Source organism: Anser anser (genome assembly GCF_964211835.1).
Source record: "Anser anser genome assembly, chromosome: W".
NCBI lineage: Eukaryota > Metazoa > Chordata > Aves > Anseriformes > Anatidae > Anser > Anser anser.
The window spans coordinates 14082697-14105110 of NC_139731.1; the positions used below are offsets into that span (position 1 = coordinate 14082697).

Sequence of the window (22414 nt, forward strand, 5' to 3'; positions counted from 1 at the left end):
CCAAAGGGGACCTTGCCACAGCGATGTGAGGCCACACAAGCAAGGGGAAAGTGCTGAACTGAATAACCGTGTTGGGGAGGAGGGCACAGATGTTTATGTTGGGGAACAGTTGAAGAGTCATGTTTCCGAGGGAGCACCTTGCCTGCTGCATTACTGCCTCTATTTTTTAACAAAACGGCCACAAACTCCATCAGCCTTGGTGTGCAGATCTGCCCCTCAAGGGAGGCATTTGCATTGGTCAGTTGGTCAATGCCGGTGTCCCGTGGTGGGGACAGGGAGGCAGGCAAGTGCTCAGCCTGCCAGCATTTCTGCCGCCTCCGTCAGCGCTGGTAAGGCAGAGAACTGGGGAGGGCACCGACATAGTTTCCATTCTCCTCTATGCTGTGGGAACGAGTCTCCTAGGTAACAAGCACGCCTTGTTTTGCTCCGAGCTGAGCTCTTGGCTGGGCCTGGCCACCTCCTTCCTCCTCATCCTGGCTGAATGGGCCCGTGGCACCTGCTCGAGCCTGCCTTGGTTAGCGCTGACAGCACAGAGGGACGGGTCTAAATGGGTCTTTCTGGCATAGCTTTTTACATACACCTCTCCAGGGGCAGAAGCTTCTGCAAAGTACTGTGTTGCCTTGTTTTATTTGTTTTATTTGGTTGTCATTTTGAGTGCATCATGGCATAAAGCAAAAAGTACTCAGGCCCGTGACGGTTCTTCCTTTCTTTGCTCTGTGCATCCGTGTGACATTTTTAGCTGTTCTCTGACTTGCCTGTCCCCTCTGTTTTGGAGGTGGGTTTTGGCTTTTGGACGTAGAGCTTCTTCTTCCACAGATGCTCAGCTTTGCAAGCTCTGCCAAGTACAGGGCAGTGGCTCTGGGAGCAGTGATGGTAGTGGTGATGTCCCTCCAGGATGGCTCCCTCAGTAGAGCTGCTCCAGTGCTGGGAACACCTCCCCTGGGACAACCTTGAGCACATCTGGGTTTGTGGGATGTGTGGTTATGCCCAGATGAGACAAAAAAAAAAATAAAAAAAAATTACTGCATTGGGGAGGAAGGAGAGGGCTCCAGGTTCTATCCAGAAGAGAAGCCCTAAAGGAGCCACACGTGTCCCTCCATGAAGCTACCTGTGCCTCTTAAGGAGCTGCACTTACTTGCATATGGAGCAGGTTGTGGCTGCCTTTGGTGAAAGGAAGGTGATGAAAAAATCCTTTCATGTAGTCCTGGGGTAACAGGAGAGCCTGGCCTTTTGCAGGTAGCAATGCTTTGTTTCAGGAAGGAGGGTCTGCCGTGGATTGCTTTAAGGACATGCCAGGATTTAGGCCAGGTTATGGGCAGCACTGTAAGCACAAGCTCCGCTTAATAGTTGCTGGGATCTTGGCTTGAGATTCCTTGTGACAGCTTGAATTTCAGACATCCTGTCACTGCAAGGTATTTGACACTGGTCAAAGTGCTTGTGGCTGCATATCACTCTGGGGGTGACTGTTTCAGGGACACTGTAGATGCTGTTGATGAAGCTCTCTAGGACAATGCACCACAGAAACGTAAAAGAAGCTTCAAGAAACTTCTTGTATTTTTCCTGATCTTTCAGTTTTAAGTCCTCCCATCCTCCTCCCATGCATTACTTTGCAGACGAGTGTTTTATCTCCAAGGGCTCTGGCTGACATTATCAATTGTAGAAACACAGCAGTCTGGTTCCTTTTGCTTTCATTTACAAAGCCAAAAGAGATCAGACAGCTTGCAGTCACGCAGCATCTGAAACCAAAGCTCATCACCTAATAAGATACTTCAGCTCTGTCCTATGGCATAGGCTTTGATTTTATGCTTCTCCTCATGCTACCTTCCTGATTTCCCAGTTCCTGTAAGAATCAATCCTCCATCTTCCAACCTGATTTGTTCTCTCCCTTCCTCTCCTTCTCTGCTCCCTCCCATGCCCTCCCTTGTCTGAGGTCCCACAGGGGCTGATTGCAAGCTGGAGTGGCTGTGCTGTGGGCATGCTTGCTCCTTCACACGCAGCAACGTCACAGCAGCAGCAGCAGGAGCATTGGAGATGTGATTGCGCAGACCCTCTGCATTGCCAGGGATGCAGCTGTGACAAAAAAAAATAATAATAATTGACAATAATTGACTCTGTGTTTCCCACAGCATCCTGGTGAGAGAGCACGGAGCCCACTGGAATCAGAGTGCTCAGCGCTGCCGGAGCAGAGCGTGTGCAGGGAGAGGAGGCAGGAAGCAGAGGATCTGTGGAAAGGTGAGATGGAGAAATGAGCGGGGTGGGCGTTTGCCTTACTGATGGTTTTCAGACTGTTCATTGCCCTGTGAAGTGGCTGGCTCGCTTGTTTCTGCAGAGATTGCCAGCTACCCAATGAAGCGTAAAGATTTTAGGATTGCTTTGTCTGTTCGGAGGCTGCATTGTTTTGGAGCTGTCGTGATTATAATTGATGCGAGAGAGTGAAGAGGCTGGTATATCTGTGCAGAATGCATGTTTATCCATTGTGGCTATGAAATAGCGGTTGTTACGTCCGGGGATGGTTGTGCAGAGGCAATCTGCATTTTGCTCCAACAGTACTCTCTTGGTGCAGTCACACAGCTCTCCATTGTGTCTACCATGACAGCTGAGCCCACAAGGATTGTTGTGATCCCATGAGCTGTCACGATCTCTGTACATCCCCAGCGGTGATGCTGCTGTGCAGCTCAAGAGCTGTTTTGACAGACAGCACTTCCATGAAAAGACAGAAACAAAGGACGCGGGCACAAGAAGGGCTGCTGTCATTATGGCTTTTGGCTTTTAAATTTTATTATTATTTTTTTTTAATGCTAGTAAATCAATTGCTCAAAAGGCATTAGGATAAAATAGTGTGGCAGGTAAAACCTTACTCTTTTGCAAAATGATACACTGGGATCTGTGCAGGCTGGAATCCTTTGTGTTGCCCAGGGTGTGTCTGTGCTGGCTGTGTAAATGAATGCTTTCTCCCTGCCTCTTTTCGCCGATCAGATGAGAAAGGTTATCTCAGAATGGAGGAATTGCTATTTTTAATTAGTGAGATGAGTGGTCTGGGCTGGGTACCAGTTACTAGAGCTTAATTACATGGTCCTCTTATAACCAAATCCATCTTTTCCCTCCTCCCTGCCTTCCTCCTTCTTTTCACTCCCCTACCCCCCGCACAAATCCTTCCCTCAAATTGCTGCTGCACATGCAAAAGGAGAAGGGCTTGAACAAAGAGAAGGATATATGTGGGAAAGGGATATAGATTGATCAGGATGACAGTTAGTGAGAACAATAAGGAGGAATGATTTGGGTATCTGTGATGCAGTGACATGGCCATAGGGGGATGTATACATGAGGATGTAGTAATGTAAGTAAATAAGCAAACAGAAGATGCAATCTTTTGGGGTTATAGAAGATGCTGAGCATGTGGGGATGCAGTTGTAGGTGTTTGGGAGGAATGTGGTGTTAATGGAAGTTAACATAGCATTGGCTATTGAGAAACAGATCGTACAGGGACTGGATTGATGGGCGTTGCAAAGGTGTGTGGAGTATGGGGGAGTATAGAGATCTTCTGCATTTTTTTTTTTTAACCTTCAAACACCTAGAGCCTTGTCTACCAGTGCTGCTAATGAGTGAGCTTGGCACCTCTAACCTCTTCACAAAACCCTTCTGCAGTGTGCCAGCTTGGCAGAGTGCTTGGGGCAGAGTGCTTAGCATTGAAATGACCTGAGAATAGTTCAGATAAAGCATCTTTAGGCCTGTCAAGAGCCACAGGATGGTAGGGATCATGTAGATAAAGTGGTGAGTGTTTGGCAGATCTATAGAGGAACCTTGGAGCAGAAAAGGCAGGTGTGAGGAGCATTGCAGATCTAGAGGAACAAAGTTGTGGGTCATAGACCAGCAGTAGAGGGCACAGGGGAAGAAATTTGGGTTCATGGTCAGGGAATGTAAATATGTTGTTTATAGTATCATTCTCAAGCCTCTCTCACTGTGTTCCCTGAGATGGTCAGTGCTGTGTGCATCCCTACCAGTTTTGTCGAGATAGGCGCGATCCTCAGCACAGCCTTTTCTGCAGCAGTTGTCTGAAGGAACCATTTCACTGCTGTGGATTCTCAGACAGTCGCTTCCTCTCCATCCCTGTGGAGCGGCAAGGATCTCCAGCCTTGACATTCAGTAGAGAAGATGCACCCCAGGTTTCAGTTCAGGCTGCCAGGTGGAAAGTGCAGGGCTTCACAGCACGGAATGAATTCTGCTCACAGCTCTGTGACAATGTCCTGGCAGTGCCATAGGGCTTCCTGAACTGCAACTCCTTCTCCCCCCAGCCTGAAACCTCGCCCTGGGACACTCTCTGTGTCATAGAATCATAGAATGGCCTGGGTTGAAAAGAACCTTAAAGATCATCTAGTTTCAACCTCCCTGCTCTGGGCAGGGTTGCCAACCACTAGAGCAGGCTGCCCAGAGCCTCATCCAGCCTGGGATCCCCAGGCCTCTGTCCCATACAGCCTGATGGAAGTCAGTAGTGGGATGTGCTTCTGGTGGTGTGAGAAGAGGGAAACATGCTCTTGGACCGTGTTTGTGCTATGGAAAGGTGGTGCTGCAGAGCAGCCTCTTGCAGGAGGGTGCTGGGGGCAAGAACAGCACGTGTGCATTCATAGGTGCATCATGGGCCAGAGGAAAGGTCATGCAATGAGATAGATCACTGCAGGATACATTCACTTGTGTTGTGCTGTGGAAGAAAATGTGTGTACCGTCTGTTTACCACATTTGCATAACAGAATAAAAAGAAGGTGGTGCAGGCTGCTTTGCTGCATGGGAGAGAACACTCCTCAGGACGTGCAGGCTGTGCCTAGCTGGTAGGTGCTACTCTTACAGGAACATCTGTTAAGCTGTGAGAGTACACAGATAATCTCTGCCCTGAGATGCTTGAACCTAAAAGATGGACAAGAGCTTCTGGTGACTGGATCTGGCTGAACTGATTCACAGCAGGGAGATAAAATCACTGCTGTGTGTCTTCTTCACTGCCTTGATGCAAAATGGAGGGATGAAGCGCAGCTGGTTCCCAGGGTCCAAGGGCCTGGACCTGCATTGCATAAAGTGCAGGTGCCTAAGAGAGTATGCAGTGGTCTCAGAAATGGCCTGCCCATGGTTCCATTGCTGCCTGTCAGGGAGTCTGAGGCTCTGATAGCAAGCAAGGAACAATTTCTTTGTCCCAGAGATGTTAATTTTCTTGCAGTCTGATGCTCCTAGTGAGACAAGATCTCACTCTGGTGTTATTCCTGATAGCCAGACAGTAACCCACCTTTAGCAACCCCATGTCATGTTTTGCCCCATTTTAAATTTATTTCTCAGTCTCATTATTCTTTGCCAATGTTTTCTGAAAGCCTTATGTAGTATTAAGGGCAGGTCGATAGATCTAAGGTGGGTCACTTCCCTTCCTCTTTCAGAACAGGTACAGGCTTCACCTTTATTATTTGTCAGCCACATGACTTCAGCTCCTTTCCCTCTTTTTCCTCATTGGTATTTTTATTGAAAGCTCTGTTGTTAGCTGTGACCATGCAATGATTCTTTCATTGTCCTGGGATCAAGAATATCTTGTCCTTTCTGACTGGAGTGCATTAATCTCCTTGGATTTGTTTCCACTTCAAATGCTTATTTCCTTCTCTGCACTCTCTTTTCCCTGTATTGTCTAACCCGTCATTGATGCAGCTTCCATGTTCTTCTTCATACCAAAACAGTATCAAAGATGCAGTCTCTACTTGACTGTAATATCCTTCTTGGTGTGGTTATTCATTCAGTTTGGTCAGGAGCCCTGTTCTTCTAATTTCCTCACCTTTCTTGGTGATTCCAGATGTTTTTTTACTTACGATGTACATTCAAAGTCTTTTCTGAAGTAATTCCCTGAGCTCCTTGTTCTTGTTGGCTTTATAACTGTTTTGCCTGGTATGCCAAAGATCTGCTCTTTAAAAATTAAAAAGGTTTCATTAAAGAGCTGTTTGCTTTTTACCCTTCTATTTAATGTAAACTGGATCAGCTTGAGATAGCTCTTTAAATTGATAAACAGACCAATAGGTAGAGCTTCTAGGTGGGGGGAGCTTAAAGAAACACAAAGATGAAGATTATGAGTTCAGGTGGTCATCTGGATAGGAAAATAAAGGACTGAAGTTGTTAACTCTTGCAAACGAGCTGCCCTGAGCTGCAAGGTGGGTAGGAGAACCAGACTAGAGTGTGCTGTGTTCTTGGGAAGGGGTGGGACACATGGACAAGGAATGGGTACTGGACTGGGAAAGTCTGCCTTCCCGCTGGTTCCCAGATGCACAAGAGACTCACCTGTGCATATGTGGCTCTCTTTGCTCAGGAACATTCCTGCATACTTGTGCAAGGAAATTGAAAAGCATACTGTTTCAGGATTTATATTATTTTTTTTGGGGGGGGGGGGGGGAGGAGAGAAACAAAGTTGTGTTTTTGCAATAGAAGGTGTTTTAGCAATAGAAGGTGTTTTTGCAGTGGAAAATTCCACTAACCTTGCATATTCAAAAGTGATTGTGCAGCATAGCAGTGGGGAGTATGTTAAGCAGATAAGGGGAAGGTCCCACTGTCCCAAAATAAGGAGGATAGCTAAGAAAAACAGGATGAGCAGTACGAAATCAGTAAAAACAATATTCATGGGCCCTCTAGTCACAAGAGAAGAAGGAAAAAAAAAAAAGGAAAAGGAGAAATTAATGGTTAGTCAAATCAAATTGTACATATATGGTATAGAAGAGCATTGAGTAGCTTGTGAACCTGTAGTACTCAGCCAATGAGGAAACAGGGGAGGAGATCAGGTGTCGGGTAATAGGGAATATAAGGTTATGATAAACTTTTACTGTGTGCTCCTGCTTGCAGGACACCCGCCATTGCAATCGTGAATAAAATAGCTTCACAGCAGATCCTGTCTGAAGAAAATTATTGAGATTTTTCTCACGGGGGTGAGAACTCAAGTTATCTATGTGATGTTTGAACTGATGAGTTGCTTAACCATGATGCAGTCAACACTGGGAAAATCTTGTGCTCCTGAACGTTGGCTAACACAGACTTGATTTGACACCAATTAGATCATTGCTCAGCTCCTTCTGGTCCCCAGGGAATGGGCTCTTCAGGTGCTACTCTTGAAGGGAGCAGGGAGTCTGCTCCCTACATAATTAGGCTAATCTCACTGGTTTGTTTTAATTCCAGAACCACGCCTGATTATGGGTAAACTGGCACCAACTGCAATTACTTCTGGAGAAGTGTGACCTAAATGCTTTCAGTGGGCAGGCTTTTCTCCATTCTGCTCTGCACACATTGGTGCAGGAGCAACCACATACCTACTTAGCCTCCTTTTACCTGGTACTTCCAATTCACTTAAATTGTTTATTAAGGCACCTTCTTTTGGTCCCCCTCTGGGGCTCCCATGGCAAAGAGCAGGGACACAGGCATTGTGCTTCTTACCACGTGTGTTCTGTGTAGCTCAGATAGCATAGGTGTCCTCACAGATGTCCTTCTCGGCAGGGAAAATGACCCATCTGGACCATTGTGCTAGGGAAATTTGTTGTTCTTTTTAGTGAGGCTATTTCCAGTGTCTGCTTGCACTGTATTTTTCCCCGCATAGACCAGCTTTCAGACCTTTCCCAGTAACTCAACTGATAAAGTCATAAGCCCACATATAGGAAGATCCAATGGAGGTGTAAATAATTCATATATCTGGTCCCAAGATATTTCTGGCCCACCCTGAGTATCTTCCTTGGCTTTGCCTAGTTTCCTCTTATGATCCATGGCAGGAGCGACACATCTGCCCTGAGGTTTGGCTTGCTGTGGCTGCCATCTCCATCACCGCTTGTTAGCATGTGAACAGTTGTAGTCACTTTTAAGGGATTTCTTGCCTGAATATGGCTTATCATGAGCAGTGATCGTAGCTTGACCCTTCAGAAGAACAGCAAGAAGATTTCAGCAGACATCTGCACTTAGTCATTTTCTATTGCCAACAAAATGTTCTCTCTAGTCCACATTCAGTGGCATCTTACTTAATCTACTGCTAAGAGATATCCTCCAGCTGCAGGTCATAGTGCTTGAAATGGCCATTGAGGGGAGCATCTTCCTTACTCAGATGTCTTGCCTCAGCTCCATGTCATATGCCTCATTTTCATTTCTGCAGACACTTGCTATTTATAATTATTGGATGTACAAAGCACTCTGAAGGTGGTGACTACTCCTTGTTTCTGTAATCCTGACAGCCTTCTTGATCCCACTTGCTTTCCTTCTCTTTTTCCTCTTTTCCCTGCCTTTCAGGGAGGACTTGGGAGAGGAAAGGTGAGGCTGCAGGGAGCACAGACAGACCTCAGACATTCCTAGAGGTGTCTATCCCTTAGGACAGTAGGCCTAGACAGTTCATGCCACAATAACAGGGGAGGAGATGAGGAACTGTCAGAAACAGGTATGTCCCAGCACTGACAAGCAGTGGGCATGACAGTGGTTATCACACAAAGGTGGCAACACTCTCATCACAGGTCATTCTGCATACTTTTGACCATATCTGGTTGAGACACCGATAGCAGTCATTGATCCATTGGGGTATCTATTCTCTGTGCTTCTGCTGATGACTGCGCAAGCTTTACAGACCCCCCCAAAAAGCCTCCATCTCTGTAACTGACCCCTCCCAGACTTCGTGCTGCTGACATGGTTTGGTATTGCAAAGTAGTAGAAATACTTTTAACTGAAGCAACGTTTGTATTTGTCCTGGAGGTACAGAGGGGTGATTCCTCTCTTTACCAGAGGATGTGGCTGGGACCACTCCCATGACTGGAGTGCTGCAATGTCTGGCTATAGGCTCTTCAGAAGGGACAGGCAGCACAGAAGGGGTGGTGGTGTGGCTCTCTATATTAGAGAGTGTTTTGATGTTGTGGAACTTGAGGCTGGGACTGATAAGGTTGAGTCTCTGTGGGTTAGGATCAGCGGGAAGGCCAACAAGGCAAGCATCCTGGTGGGGGTCTGTTACAGACCGCCGAACCAGGATGAGGAGACGGATGAGGAGTTCTACAGGCAGCTGGCAGAAGTTGCGAAATCGTCAGCGCTTGTTCTCATGGGGGACTTCAACTTCTCAGACATATCCTGGAAATAGCATACAGCTCAGAGGAAGCAGTCTAGGAGGTTTCTGGAGAGAGTGGAAGATAGCTTCCTGACGCAGCTGGTTAGAGAGCCTACCAGGGGAGGTGCCCCGCTAGACCTTCTGTTCACAAACAGTGACGGACTGGTGGGAGATGTGGTGGTCGGGAGCTGTCTTGGGCAGAGTGACCACGAAATGGTAGAATTCTCTATTCTTGGTGAAGCCAGGAAGGGGACCAGTAAAACTGCTGTCTTGGACTTCCGGAGGGCAGACTTTGAGCTGTTCAGGACACTGGTTGGCAGAGTCCCTTGGGAGGAGGTTCTGAAGGGCAGAGGAGTCCAGGAAGGCTGGGCACTCTTCAAGAAGGAAATCTTAATGGCTCAGGAGCGATCTGTCCCCACGTGCCCAAAGATGAGCCGGCACGGAAGAAGACCAGCCTGGCTGAGCAGAGAGTTGTGGCTAGAGCTTAGGAGAAAAAAGAGGGTTTATAATTTTGGAAAAGAGGGCCGGCCACTCAGGAGGACTATAAGGATGTTGCGAGGCTGTGCAGGGACAAAATTAGAAAGGCCAAAGCTCATCTGGAGCTCAATCTGGCTACTGCTGTTAAAGATAACAAAAAACGTTTTTATAAATACATCAACACCAAAAGGAGGACTAAGGAGAATCTCCATCCTTTACTGGATGCAGGGGGAAACTTAGTTACAAAAGATGAGGAAAAAGCTGAGGTGCTTAATGCATTCTTTGCCTCAGTCTTTAGCGGCAAGACCAGTTATTCTCTGGATACCCAGTACCCTGAGCTGGTGGAAGGGGATGTGGGGCAGGATGTGGCCCTCGCTATCCACGAGGAAATGGTTGACGACCTGCTACAACACTTGGATGTACGCAAGTCGATGGGGCCGGATGGGATCCACCCGAGGATACTGAGAGAACTGGCGGAGGAGCTGGCCAAGCCGCTTTCCATCATTTATCAGCAGTCCTGGCTATAAGGGGAGGTCCCAGTCAATTGGCGGCTCGCAAAAGTGATGCCCATCTACAAGAAGGGCCAGAGAGTAGATCTGGGGAACTATAGGCCTGTTAGTTTGACCTCAGTGCCAGGGAAGCTCGTGGAGCAGATTATCTTGAGTGTCATCACGCGGCACTTGCAGGGCAAGCAGGCGATCAGGCCCAGTCAGCATGGGTTTATGAAAGGCAGGTCCTGCTTGACGAACCTGATCTCCTTCTATGACAAAGTGACATGCTTAGTGGACGAGGGAAAGGCTGTGGATGTGGTCTACCTTGACTTCGGTAAGGCTTTTGACACTGTTTCCCACAACATTCTCCTGAAGAAACTGGCTGCTCGTGGCTTGGACTGGCATACGCTTCGTTGGGTTAGAAACTGGCTGGATAGCCGGGCCCAAAGACTTGTGGTGAATGGAGTTAAATCCAGTTGGAGGCCGGTCACTAGTGGAGTCCCCCAGGGCTCAGTACTAGGGCCAGTCCTCTTCAATATCTTTATCAATGATCTGGATGAGGGGATCGAGTGCACCCTCAGTAAGTTTGCAGATGACACCAAGTTAGGTGCGTGTGTCGATCTGCTCGAGGGTAGGAAGGTTCTGCAGGAGGATCTGGATAGGCTGGACTGATGGGCTGAGGCCAACTGTATGAAGTTCAACAAGGCCAAGTGCCGGGTCCTGCACCTGGGGCGTAACAACCCCAAGCAGAGCTACAGGCTGGGAGATGAGTGGTTGGAAAGCTGCCTGGCAGAGAAGGACCTGGGAGTACTGGTTGATAGTCGGCTGAATATGAGCCAGCAGTGTGATCAGGTGGCCAAGAAGGCCAACAGCATCCTGGCTTGTATCAGAAGCAGTGTGGCCAGCAGGTCTAGGGAAGTGATTGTCCGCCTGTACTCGGCTCTGGTGAGGCCGCACCTCGAGTACTGTGTTCAGTTTTGGGCCCCTCACTACAAGAAGGACATGGAGGTGCTCGAGTGAGTCCAGAGAAGGGCAACAAAGCTGGTGAGGGGTCTGGAGAACAAGTCTTACGAGGAGCGGCTGAGGGAGCTGGGATTGTTCAGCCTGGAGAAGAGGAGGCTCAGGGGCGACCTTATCGCTCTCCATAGGTACCTTAAAGGAGGCTGTAGCGAGGTGGGGGTTGGTCTATTCTCCCACGTGCCTGGTGACAGGACGAGGGGGAATGGGCTAAAGCTGTGCCAGGGGAGGTTTAGATTGGATATTAAGAAGAACTTCTTTACCGAAAGGGTTGTTAGGCGTTGGAATAGGCTGCCCGGGGAAGTGGTTGAGTCACCATCCCTGGAGGTCTTTAAGAGACGTTTAGATGTTGAGCTTAGTGATATGGTTTAGTGGAGGACTTGTTAGTGTTAGGTCAGAGGTTGGACTGGGTGATCTTGGAGGTCTCTTCCAACCTAGACGATTCTGTGATTCTATGTTCCACAGACAGTATTTTGGTCTCCTATCTTGTTGCCTGCTTTCCCCTTGGCAAGAGTTGAGGTTAAAAAAAAACCACACAAAAACCTCTTTGCCTGCTGATAAAAGCAAAACGATAATTTTCTTTCATGGAGGCAGGCCACCAGACCTCGCTGATTAAATAAGCAAATTTCACCAGACAAAATTTCTTTCAGTCCAGACCTTAGTCAGTGTTTGAGAACCCTGTTATCTCTTGAGGGCCCACAAAGATAATTTGCATTAAGACAGGTAAAACTCCCCACACGCCTACCCCAAGTATTTGTGGAAGTTGAGGATGCAAAACCCCCACAAACCAACATCCAGAGGCAGGGAAAATAAACTCCTTTCCTCAGAGAATGTATATTTGTAAAAAAAAAAAAAAAAATCCCTTGGTTTCTTCTGTACTAGTCTTTTTGTAAGCCTGGAGTTTTTGAGCTTGATGCTGACTTAGGTAAATGGTATAAGAGTGTTACAAGGGTAGCTACAAGTGTACTTTGCCAGGTTCCAAATTATCTGGCTTTGAACTACCAAAAGCCATGCTTTTGATGTCATGCTGGCCATGAGGTACTTTACTGATGAACGTCTATATTTAAATGTTAAGGTACATAAGAAAAGGAATGGAAAAATATCGCACAGAGTCTTTTAATGTTGATACATAAAGCAGAGGGCATCCCACCATCGATTGGGAAAGCATGTGCAATTAATTAGTCACCCCAGCTCAGAAGGATGACTACAGACTTGGTGGGAACTGAGAAACTGCCCAGGAATCTGCACAAAGTCCTGGAAAACTTTCATAACTGGAGAGACTGAAGAAACTGGAATTATTTGTGTGAAATGGGAAACTGTAGGATTCATGGTATGAAATAATGAATGGTCTAGAGAAAGAAGATAGTGATTGATGTGCTGCCCAGCTTGTAACGTCAAAGTATTCCAGAGAGTTAAGGAGGATTATTTGAAACTAATAATAGGAATAATTTTCACATACTGTGATTAATTAGTCCATGAATCTTACTGTTAAACTCAAAGCCCAGCAATATTCCCAAATGGCTTGGCATTTGAGTGAATAACAAGACTACCCAGTGTATTTATAGCACATGTTCAGAACTGAAGTTGCAGAGTTTTGAAACCTCCTGGCTGAGTTGAGGCCTATCTCAGTTTAAGGGCTTAGGAGGGACAAATTCTTCCTCACCACATGATGTAGATACTTCTTCTTTGAGACTTCTGGTACAGAAAGGACACAACTTCAAGAAAGAAGATTTCCAAATGTGTGCATGTCCTATATAGGAAGACCTGGGAGCCTACTGTCTTGAGGGGTCTCTTCTACCCTCTTGAACATGCTTGAAGTGATTTAAAGCAGAGTAGTCATCCCTCTGGTGCATCCCCAGGAACGCTGACCTGATCCTCCAGTACAGAGCCAAGGATCATCTCTGCTCTCCCTTTTTCTCCAGTATAATAGGTCTATGCATCCTCTGCAGCCCAGCAAGACTTTCCCTAGCAGAAGACCTTGATTAATCCAGATTTATCAGATTTAGTTAGATAGACCCTTAATGCTCTGTTGAGCCCAGTCATTCCGAGCCTAATTAGCAAATGAGCTGTCTTCTGGAGCATTTTCCTAAAATAAAAGTCTCACTCAGGGCAGCTGATCACTGTCCCAGCTGGAGCTTTACAAGCCGAGTTTGGTTTGAGTTGCCAGCCCCTGTTGAGGGATAAGTTTCTCCTCTCAGAAGAAAAGTATTTGTAATCATTAGTAGAGCCTGGTCTGCTTCATAAGTATTTTATTAAGGTTCTGGCTTGCCTTTTGTTAGTTCTGTTGCATGGAAAATATTCTGTTATGTAAATTAATGCTGCAGTTTCATCCAGATCTTCTGAGTTCTGCCTTGCCACTGTGCAAACACATACACAAGTGGAGAGAGACGGGTGTCGGGATGGGGGAAAGCTCTTGTATGTGAGCAGGATGAAAAGCTTGGGACTGCTCAGAGGGGTGGCAAATGCAGTAAGAAATATAATGCTCTCCCTGTCCTAACACAAGGACAAATAATGAAGGTAAATGTTGGTAAATTCTAAAGGACTGACTGACAGCTACTACTGTGGCATGTAATTATCTATGAAGCTCAATGATTCAGGATGTTATAGGGTTCAAAGGTTCAGAAAAAAATGGACACTATCAGGGATGTCGAGAATATGTAGCAATATGATTGTAAGGGCACCTAGCTGTTTATGGAGGGGTTATGAAACCTGCTTCTGGCATAAAGCATTCTCAAGTGGAGGCTGCCCGTGTCGGGAGGGGGAAAACAGAACAGCCCGCTTTGTTTGCCCGCTTTGGGATTATTACACCTCATGCTGAGCCTCTGAACTCTGCTGGCAAAGGTGAAGGACTGGGCTGTAATGGCCATCTGATTCAGTCCACAGACTTTTGTGCTCCCATGCTGAAATTAAAAATTCCCTGAGGCTGTTGATCCATGAAGGCTAAATATGTTCATCTGTCCATTGCTTCTGTCCATTGCTTCTTTCTCCTCCCTCTGTTTCTGAGCTAGTGGCAACAGTTGGCCTAGATTTTGTAATTCCTGGAAAAAAACAGCATTCTTGGTAGACTTGTTTTGGGCAGGGAGGTCACATCAAGACCTGCTCTGTAGGGCAAAGAGCAGTTTCTAATCTCACACAGTCTCACTGTGCGCTGAGAGCTGGGAAGGGCTAAAGTTTTCTGCAGTCTTGGCAGGAGTCAGCTGTTGGATATAGCTGCTGTTTGAAAAAACATTTAGATTTGCAGTGTGTGGAGGAACATCTAATAAAAACAGCCTGCTGCTGGGATGTTTTTCTGTTTGTGTTTGCTTTTGGGGTTTCTGATCCGGTTGCACACAGTATGTACTAAATTCCTTGTACAACTGAATCATTTACAAGTAATAAAGCTCTGCAAATGCAGGTATTCTGGATAGCTGGCAGAACTGATGCCCATCACTGCAAGGTAACACCATACCTGCATTGCTTCTGGCTACTCTAACAAACCATTGGCGACTGTAACAAACATGGCTACTGTAACAAACCATTATACCACCACTGTGTTCAAGTCTGAGAATTATCCTCTAAGGACTTTTTGACATCTCTGTCTGTTTTATTTATGGTGAGTTGTGGGGGTAATACTTTAGTTGTTTCAAGACCTGTGTTACCCATGTTTTTTTTCTTCAATTTCAACTGAATACCATATCCACGTTTGCTGCCCATTCTGCTTTTGCTGTGTTGCTACATTTATAACATAATGTTATACATCTAGGTTGTACATCTATAATCTGCTGTCCCAGAAATGGTTGTTTTTCACTTGATACTGACTGATTCGTATATATTTGGAGCTCTGGGCTAAACAGACAGTAAACATAATTTCACAGCCTCTTTAACTGACCTATCTTATGACTGAGCTCCTTATTTCTCGCACTTTCATCCATGGTCATTGATACTTTTGCCTTGCAGTAAGGATTCAGGCTTACTTTGCAGCTGTGATTCCTGCCAGGCATGGTCTTGACAGAAAAGCAATGCCGTCTTAATCTGGATAGAGAGCAAGTAATAATGAAGTCATGCAGCCATGGAGTGGCTTGTATGTATGTATGTTCTGACCTGCACTGCAGTAAGATCTTATTTCCTGTGAAGACAGGCTTTTTTTGTCCCTTTTAGGGCTTAGCTCATCTCTTTTCCCCAAGTCATGAAGGTGATAGGGGATCTAGAGATCCATCTTGAGATGGAGCTGTCCTCATTTGCTTTCTTTGTGCATATGAAACTTCTGAAATTATCCTCCCATAACCTTTGGATAAGCAGGACCTCTCTTTTGCCACAGCCTGAGCAAAGTTGAGCTGTCTGAAGCCATCTTCCAGGAAATGTTAGGAAAGTCCTGAGGGCCTAGTGGGAGAGATTTGTGACCTATTAATTCTAGGGATGCTTCACATCCCCAGCAACCCCCGAAATCTCCAATACTGACTACATTCCCACACATATGAAGCATCTGTGCCCTCTCTGCCTCTTGCTGTGATCTTGGGAGCCTTCACCCCTGCAGCACACACCTGAGCAAAAACGGCTGGTTGTTCACAGTTGCATGTAGCCATATAACATATGTTGGGAACAGCCTTGCCATCTTGTGTGCCTCCAGGCAAAAGTCAGGGAACCAGCTTTGATCTATGAAGCCACAGACATGGTCCTCAGCTGGTCATGTCTGTACAAAGAGCATATTCATGAAGTAGCCAGCTGATAGTCACAGCCCTGCTTTGTGTCTAAGCCACGGAGAAACTGCAGCCAAGGAGGAGTTCAGCCTAACATCTGAGCTACTGCCCATTAATTTCATTTACATATAGGATTTTTTTCTTTTCAGCGTGGGTTCTTGAAAACTTTGAGAATCATCACAGAATCACAGAATCATCTAGGTTGGAAGAGACCTCCAAGATCACCTAGTCCAACCTCTGACCTAACACTAACAAGTTCTCCACTAAACCATATCACTAAGCTCAACATCTAAACGTCTCTTAAAGACCTCCAGGGATGGTGACTCAACCACTTCCCCAGGCAGCCTATTCCAACGCCTAACAACCCTTTCAGTAAAGAAGTTCTTCTTAATATCCAATCTAAACCTCCCCTGGCACAGCTTTAGCCCATTCCCCCTCGTCCTGTCACCAGGCAATTGGGAGAATAGACCAACCCCCACCTCGCTAAAGCCTCCTTTAAGGTACCTTTAGAGAGCAATAAGGTTGCCCCTGAGCCTCCTCTTCTCCAGGCTGAACAAGCCCAGCTCCCTCAGCCGCTCCTCATAAGACTTGTTCTCCAGACCCCTCACCAGCTTCGTTGCCCTTCTCTGGACTCGCTCGAGCACCTCCATGTCCTTCTTGTAGTGAGGGGCCCAAAACTGAACACAGTACTCGAGGTGCGGCCTCACCAGAGCCGAGTACAGGGGGACAATCACTTCCCTAGACCTGCTGGCCAAACTGCTTCTTATACAAACCAGGATGCTGTTGGCCTTCTTGGCCACCTGAGCACACTGCTGGCTCATATTCAGCCGACTATCAACCAGTACTCCCAGGTCCTTCTCTGCCAGGCAGCTTTCCAAACACTCATCTCCCAGCTTGTAGCTCTGCTTGGGGTTGTTACGCCCCAGGTGCAGGACCCGGCACTTGGCCTTGTTGAACTTCATACAGTTGGCCTCAGCCCATTGGTCCAGCCTATCCAGATCCTCCTGCAGAGCCTTCCTGCCCTCGAGCAGATCGACACACGCACCTAACTTGGTGTCATCTGCAAACTTACTGAGGGTGCACTCGATCCCCTCATCCAGATCATTGATAAAGATATTGAAGAGGACTGGCCCTAGTACTGAGCCCTGGGGGACTCCACTAGTGACCGGCCTCCAACTGGATTTAACTCCATTCACCACAAGTCTTTGGGCCCGGCTATCCAGCCAGTTTCTAACCCAACGAAGCGTATGCCAGTCCAAGCCACGAGCAGCCAGTTTCTTCAGGAGAATGTTGTGGGAAACAGTGTCAAAAGCCTTACTGAAGTCAAGGTAGACTACATCCACAGCCTTTCCCTCATCCACTAAGCGTGTCACTTTGTCATAGAAGGAGATCAGGTTCGTCAAGCAGGACCTGCCTTTCATAAACCCATGCTGACTGGGCCTGATCGCCTGCTTGCCCTGCAAGTGCCACGTGATGACGCTCAAGATAATCTGCTCCATGAACTTCCCTGGCACTGAGGTCAAACTAACAGGCCTATAGTTCCCCAGATCTACTCTCTGGCCCTTCTTGTAGATGGGCATCACGTTTGCGAGCCGCCAATTGACTGGGACCTCCCCTTATAGCCAGGACTGCTGATAAATGATGGAAAGCGGCTTGGCCAGCTCCTCCGCCAGTTCTCTCAGTATCCTCGGGTGGATCCCATCCAGCCCCCATCGACTTGCATACATCCAAGTGTTGTAGCAGGTCGCCAACCATTTCCTCGTGGATAGTGAGGGCCACATCCTGCTCCCCATCCCCTTCCACCAGCTCAGGGTACTGGGTATCCAGAGAACAAATCATGTAGCAGCCAGTCGCCAGAACCCAGCTGGGTCCATGGTTCAGGAAGGAATTGTGTAATTTCTGCTCTTGCAAAATCTTAGATATGCTTTCAGAGTGCTCAGGCTGGAAGATGCTATGGAAACGTGGTCCCTCCTCCTGCTGCTGCCACTACAGTGTCTGCGATAAGAAAGGATTTACTGTGCTTGGAGTTTAATTCAGCAACAATTGCAGTGACATTTTAACAGCTAGCAACATCATAGTCTCTTTCTCCTCTGTAGATTTGCATATGGTAATTAGGAGTATATGTGGTGGGGGCTGGGGCAGAGGACAGCTGGAGGAGGAGGAGGAGCAGATTCCAACCCAGATCACCGGGGTCATGTCCCTGAGTCACGGCCTGCAAGTGGCTCCTGCTGAGTGCCAGCTGGTGAGTCACGGAGCAAGGGAACACAGACATGGGAGAAACTGGTTCAGTCACTGTCCAGTGGTGGCTGGTATAGAGCTGCTGTTTGAGCTATTGTTAATGCCTTTTGTAACTCAAAATGCCCCAAACAGCTGAGATTTCCTTTCCTCTGACTAGGAGGCAGTACCTGCTGATCCTAGTTATGTCATCGTTAGGCATGCACGTACTATGTATTATTCATTTCATCTCACTTACCCTGTCATCTCTGCTGGCAAGCTTCTCATCTCTGACCTGAGCAGCTCCTTGCTGTCATGTGCACAAGGCTGTGATTGACCGTCACATGCTGCAGTTTCCATTTTGAACACATCATAATCCTATATAGTTCTGGGATGTAATGATACATTAATAATGGACTTAGTCAGGCTGTCCTGGAAACCTCTGCAAAAATCTCTGGCCCAGGCAGCACTTTGCTGTGGAAAAGGAAGTGGTCTTTTCAGGAATTTGCTCAAGACCACAAGAGGAACCAGCCTGACCTGAGGCAGAAATTTAAGAAGTATCTAGTCCTTCAATCTTGCGGCAGTCCCCTGTTAACACTGGGTGCTGGAATATTCTCCCTTGAACCAGGCAGACCACCCTCACTCCGCTCCCTGTTTCCTGAGGGAGGTAAGGGCAGCAGGAGCCTTAGGATGAGTCAAACAACTGCTATTTAATCTTGCACATTTTCTTTCATTAAACATGCAGGATGATTTATTATATCATTTAATGAAGGTGTGAATTTGGCAGAATTGTATTAATTGGCTTCCCAAGTCTCAAATCTATTCTCTTTTTACTCACTTGGATAGATCAGTTCTGTCCCCAGGCCATTCACCCTGTGCCCCTTGTTCTATCTTCATCATGCTGTTCTCTGAATGCCCTCCAGATTGCTGGAATTTTCCTACTGAGTTTTTAAAAAAAAAAACAAAAAAAAAAACCCACAACATTCAGTGCTTTCAACCAGTGCTTTTGGCAGCTTTTGGTTTGACAAAGACAGGGCAGGGATGAGCTACATTACTGGGATCCTGGAAACCGGTGGCAGAACCAGTGAGTAGCAGCCCCAAGCACTGAGAATTCCCATGCTACCTGTCCTGCGGAGTGGTTGGAGGGTGACTTTTGGTTTGGGCTCTTCTCCCAGCCCTTTTGCCCAGAGTTCTGAACTGGAGCCCTCTCTCTGCATGGAGCAACGAGATGTCTGTATTGTGCCCATGTCTGCAAGCTCATGCAAAGTGATGCTTTTTGCAGCATTTCTACTCATGCTTGTTTTGTAGAGCTGTATGGCTTCTTCAGCTGTGTTAGTGCAAATGTTCTGCAGTAATCAGGGATTCACATGGAACGATGCTGAAATAACAAGCAGCTCCAATACAAAAGGATTTTGCCAGTTCATCTATGGAACTAAATGCCCAGCTTTTAAACATGTTTTTCCATCTTTCACCCTTGTTTGTTCTTGGTCCATGTGAGGAAGATGATGATGACTGAAACCATAGGCATTCAGGAAGAGGCAGCAAGAACCATCACAGGTAAAAGATTTATATTGGGCATTTGATTTCTGTCCTGGTTCCAGTTAGGACAGAGTTAATTTTCCTCCTAGTAGCTGGTAGGGTGCTATGTTTTGGATTAGGATGAGAAGAGCACTGATAACATGCTGATGTTTTAATTGCTGCAGAGCAGTGCTTACACCAAGCCAAGGACTTTTCAGCTTCTCGCTCTGTCCTGCCAGCGAGCAGGCTGGGGGTGCAGCAGGAGCTGGGAGGGGACAGACCCAGGACAGCTGACCCAAACTGGCCAAAGGGGTATTCCATACCATCTGACGTCATGCTGAACAATATATAGGGGTGGCTGGCCGGGGTGGGGCGCCGGCTGCTCGGGGATAAGCTGGGCATCGGTCAGCGGGTGGTGAGCAATTGCATTGTGCATCACTTGTTTTCTTACACATTATTATTGTTAATACTATTATTATTATTGTTATTATTATTTTCCTGTCTTAATAAACTGTCTTAATCTCAACTCACAGGCTTCACTTTCCTGTTTCTCTCCCCCATCCCAGAGAGGGAGGTGGGAGGGTGAGCGAATGGCTTTGCGGTGTTTAGCTGCCAGCCGGGTTAAACCACAATAGTCCTTTTTGGCACCCAACGTGGGGCACGAAGGGTTGAGATAACGACAGATCTGACCAGAGTGTGTTAAACTAAAATTGGTATAAGTATATATATATATATATAAGTATATAAGTATATATAAGTATATACTTATATATATATAAGTATATATATATAAGTATATAAATATATATATATATATATAGCAGCTCCAGCTCCTGCAACCGCTCCAGCTCCAGTTCCCGCAGCCACTCCAGCCCCTGCAGCAGCTCCAGCTCCTGCAGCTGCTCCCACTCCTGTGTCTGGGTCAGAGAAACGAGCTGTAGCAGTGCAAGTTGACCCCGCAGAGGGTATTCCAACCCCTGTGGCAGGCCCTGTGGCTGGGTCAGAGAAACGAGCTGTAGCAGTGCAAGTTGCCCCTGTAGACAAGGTGAAAAAATGGTTTAGAGACTCAGGACGTTTAGAATGCAGACAGTCTTCTGCTAGGTCTGGGTATAGAGAAGACGAGGCTGGGCCATCACAGGTGCAGGAGGATGAAGATGAGGATGAGGATGTCGAAAAATCAACAGTAACTACCCGAACCCTATACCAGCGTGAGCTACGAGATGTGCGAAAAGATTTTGGTCGCTGCATAGGTGAGCAGCTTGTCACCTGGCTGCTCCGGTGCTGGGACACCGGAGCCAATTGTGTGGAATTAGAGGGCAGGGAAGCCAGGCGGCTGGGATCCCTTGCTAGAGACGCAAGCATTGACAAAGCAATTGGAGATGGAGCACGATCTCGCAGCCTCTGGAGGCGTCTCCTGTCAGCTGTGCAGGAAAGGTATCCCTTCAAGGAAGAACTTGTATGTCTACCAGGCAAGTGGACCACTATGGAGAAGGGAATCCAGTACCTGAGGGAATTAGCCATACGGGAGGTGATTTATAGGGACCTAGACAACGAACAAATATCCACAGATCCAGATGAAGTCAAGTGTACACGACCCATGTGGCAGAAGTTTGTACGGAGTGCACCATCATCATATGCCAGCTCATTGGCAGTAATGGCCTGTAAAGACCATGAGGAACCCATAGTGGATGAAGTGGCTAAGCAACTCTGGCAGTACGAAGAAAGTCTCTCCTCTTCCCTACAGGCCTGCGTCTTGGCTGTGGAGAAACTCTCTGAAGAGTTCCACCAACTTAAAGAGAATTATCTCCCCCCCCACCTGAACGAACCAGTGTCCACCAACTAAAAGAGAATACTTTGGAGAAACTTTCTGAAGAGGTCCACCAACTTAAAGAGTTTATTTTCCTCCCTACCTCTACAAACCAGTGTCTCAGCTATTAGGGGTAAGCGTTAATCCATGCAAGGAAGACGATATGGTGGGTACACACCCTGTGCCACCTTGTGGTTTTACCTACGTGACCATGGAGAGGACATGAGAAAATGGGATGTAAAATCTACTGCGACCCTAGAGGCACGGGTATGTGAGTTGCAAAAGAAAACAATCGGGAAAAAGGGGTTCTCTGAAAAGTTTGCTGCTCCAACTTCCAGCAGGCAGTCCTTTAAACACAGAAACGAAGATTCTGACCAGGACTAGAGGGGCCCTGCCTCCAGCCAGGGGGGGGAAAGGGACAATCGAGTTTATTGGACTGTGTGGATTCGATGTCCTGGCATGTCAGACGCACAGAAGTATAAGGCTTTAGCAGACACCAGTGCACAATGTACTCTAATGCCATCAAGCTATAAAGGGCCAGAGCCCATCTGTATTTATGGCGTGATGGGGGGATCCCAGCAGTTAACTGTATTGGAGGCTGAAGTGAGTCTAACCGGTAATGAGTGGCAAAAGCACCGTATTGTGACTGGCCCGGATGCTCCGTGCATCCTTGGCATAGACTATCTTAGAAGAGGATATTTCAGGACCCAAAAGGGTTCCGGTGGGCTTTTGGCATAGCTGCCTTAGAGACAGAGGACATTAAACAGTTGTCTACCTTGCCCGGTCTCTCAGAGGACCCTTCTGTTGTGGGGTTGCTGAGGGTTGAAGAACAGCAAGTGCCGATCGCTACCACAACTGTGCACCGGCAGCAATATCGCACCAACCGAGACTCCCTGACTCCCATCCATAAGCTAATTTGTCAACTGGAGAGCCAAGGAGTGATCAGCAAGACTCACTCACCTTTTAATAGTCCCATATGGCCAGTGCGAAAGTCTAATGGTGAGTGGAGACTAACAGCGGACTATCGTGGCCTGAACGAAGTCACGCCACCGCTGAGTGCTGCAGTGCCGGACATGCTAGAACTCCAGTATGAACTGGAATCAAAGGCAGCCAAGTGGTATGCCACAACTGATATCGCTAATGC

The 22414-nt window shown here is 47.1% G+C and overlaps 1 protein-coding gene across 1 annotated transcript in view; it reads left to right on the forward strand.

Annotated features, from left to right (window-relative positions):
* The first annotated feature begins 1602 nt into the window (after positions 1 to 1602).
* Positions 1603 to 22414, forward strand: part of LOC310888781 (AP-4 complex accessory subunit RUSC2-like) — a 46774-nt gene continuing 25962 nt past the window's right edge. Inside the window, exons 1-2 of the mRNA XM_083815862.1 lie at positions 1603 to 1842; positions 2127 to 2232. The gene's annotated coding sequence lies outside the window, so the exon portion shown is untranslated. The remainder of the gene's footprint in view (positions 1843 to 2126; positions 2233 to 22414) is intronic.